Source organism: Salvelinus namaycush, unplaced genomic scaffold (genome assembly GCF_016432855.1).
Source record: "Salvelinus namaycush isolate Seneca unplaced genomic scaffold, SaNama_1.0 Scaffold151, whole genome shotgun sequence".
Lineage (NCBI taxonomy): Eukaryota > Metazoa > Chordata > Actinopteri > Salmoniformes > Salmonidae > Salvelinus > Salvelinus namaycush.
In genome coordinates this window covers 201589-204470 of record NW_024058242.1, presented here as the reverse complement: position 1 = coordinate 204470, position 2882 = coordinate 201589, and positions in this window count along the sequence as shown.

Here is a 2882-nt window from a genome sequence, read left to right as displayed (position 1 = left end):
AGTATGAAAGGGTAACTTTGTTACATTGTTGGTAAGACATTTTTCAAGGTCTTATTTTGCCGCTAATAGTTGTATAAACGCACTACCTCCAAAGTGAATGTAAAGCTCTCATGTTTTCTAAGTTTGGCCTGTCAGTTTCTGGTATAGCATGTGAGTCCACTCCTAGACTGTCTTCATCAGGCATGTGCTGAGCATTCTGTTCTAAAATGGCCACCGTGCATCACTCCTGATGGAATCATTTGCATATTTTGGCCTTGGTCACAGAAACAAGCCAGGAAACACAAATAAAGTCCATCTACGCTGACACATTTCCACAAGGTATTCCAGATAAAAAATATATATTTATGAGATTATATGGAGAACATTGGTTAAAAATGTCCATCAAATCGTCAAACTGTCGTCAGACCTGTTCCTTCTACTGGCTTGTAGTTCTTATAGAATTTCTGCTATTTAATTTTTTTCATGAATGTCAACAGCATCAACCGGCTCACTCTCCTGGTAAAATACTCTCTGGATGAGAGTCTACAGCAACCCGCACAGCTCACACATTCCACCGGGAACAGATTCTCAATAAGCTGTCCGTCTCAGTTACCGTCCAGAAGCCAAGTCGTCCTGAAAATCAACCTGTCAATCAAAAGTCCCCAGGGGGGTTGGAGACAGCGGGAGAGGCTGCTGAATGGTAATGAGACATTTTCAAAACCACCACATTGAATTACCCACCAGGGTACATCAGAACAGTAGCAGAACAGGCCTATAGACACTAGCGTCCTGTGTATATAGCCAAGTTATCATTACTCATTGTGTATTTATTCCTTGTGTTATTATTTTTCTTCATTTTTCTCTCTCTATTGTTGGGAAAGGGCCCGTCAGTAAGCATTTCACTGTTAATCTACACCTGTTGTTAACAACATTTGATTTGATTTGACAGCAGACAGTAATGTTTAGCATATCTCCATGCAGCCTCTTGGCCACCTGAACAGATGGAGCTGAACATCTCACTCTCCCATTTCACAGATATAAAATTACTTGGATTTAAATAGAAGTACACTACAAAAGTATGTGGACACCTGCTCGTCGAACATCTCATTCCAAAATCATGGCCATTACAGTTTTTTTTACAATAGCTTACATCCTTTTGTCTAACCTGTTGTCACATTTTCAAAACTCTAAACACAATTTGACAACATCTGTCTGTTGTGGACCAGACCATTAACAAAATTCATGTTGTTTTCACAGAATATGCAGTCAATCAACAAATTTCTAAAATGCTTAATTTTTCTTTGCATACAAGTTTACCCAATACAAAAAGTATGGATCTTTCTTGTCTTATTTACAAATGCTTTGCACACAGCATTCCAGAAATGAAGACCTGATGTTCAAAACCTTAAATACAGCATAAAAGCTCTACTTCTGCAACAACAGCAGCTCAAACAGCTGATAAGCATTTATGAATGAACAGATCATTGAAACATTGAGAAATAGCTGATTTACTGTAAGTTGTGTAAAATAGACCAACCACAGCTGATTGGACACATAGCCAGATGTTGAGGTTCTTTCAATTACATGAACATATGCAGTAAAAAAGGGACTCTTTGGATTGATTTTGTTCAATGTGGATACAGAACAGCACAGAGGAGCAGAGGAAAAAAAATGTCTGGACAAGGGAGAGGAATAGTTGGACCAGAGAGAGAAATAGTTGGACCCGGGAGAGGAGTAGCTGGACCAGGCAGAGGAGTAGCTGGACCAGGCAAAGGAGTAGCTGGACCAGGCAGAGGAGTAGTTGGACCAGGCAGAGGAGTAGTTGGACCAGGGAGAGGAGTAGTTGGACCAGGCAGAGGAGTAGTTGGACCAGGCAGAGGAGTAGCTGGACCAGGCAGAGGAGTAGCTGGACCAGGCAGAGGAGTAGTTAGACCAGGTAGAGGAGTAGTTGGACCAGGGAGAGGAGTAGTTGGACCAGGGAGAGGAGTAGTTGGACCAGGCAGAGGAGTAGCTGGACCAGGCAGAGGAGTAGTTGGACCAGGCAGAGGAGTAGTTGGACCAGGGAGAGGAGTAGTTGGACCAGTCAGAGGAGTAGCTGGACCAGGCAGAGGAGTAGTTGGACCAGGGAGAGGAGTAGCTGGACCAGGGAGAGGAGTAGTTGGACCAGGCAGAGGAGTAGCTGGACCAGGCAGAGGAGTAGTTGGACCAGGGAGAGGAGTAGTTGGACCAGGCAGAGGAGTAGCTGGACCAGGCAGAGGAGTAGTTGGACCAGGCAGAGGAGTAGTTGGACCAGGGAGAGGAGTAGTTGGACCAGTCAGAGGAGTAGCTGGACCAGGCAGAGGAGTAGTTGGACCAGGCAGAGGAGTAGCTGGACCAGGGAGAGGAGTAGTTGGACCAGGCAGAGGAGTAGCTGGACCAGGGAGAGGCGTAGCTGGACCAGGGAGAGGAGTAGCTGGACCAGGCAGAGGGGTAGTTGGACCAGGGAGAGGAGTAGTTGGACCAGGGAGAGGAGTAGTTGGACCAGGGAGAGGGGTAGTTGGACCAGGGAGAGGAGTAGCTGGACCAGGCAGAGGAGTAGCTGGACCAGGCAAAGGAGTAGCTGGACCAGGCAGAGGAGTAGTTGGACCAGGCAGAGGAGTAGTTGGACCAGGGAGAGGAGTAGTTGGACCAGGCAGAGGAGTAGCTGGACCAGGGAGAGGAGTAGTTGGACCAGGCAGAGGAGTAGCTGGACCAGGCAGAGGAGTAGTTGGACCAGGGAGAGGAGTAGTTGGACCAGGTAGAGGAGTAGCTGGACCAGGCAGAGGAGTAGTTGGACCAGGGAGAGGAGTAGCTGGACCAGGGAGAGGAGTAGCTGGACCAGGGAGAGGAGTAGTTGGACCAGGCAGAGGGGTAGTTGGACCAGG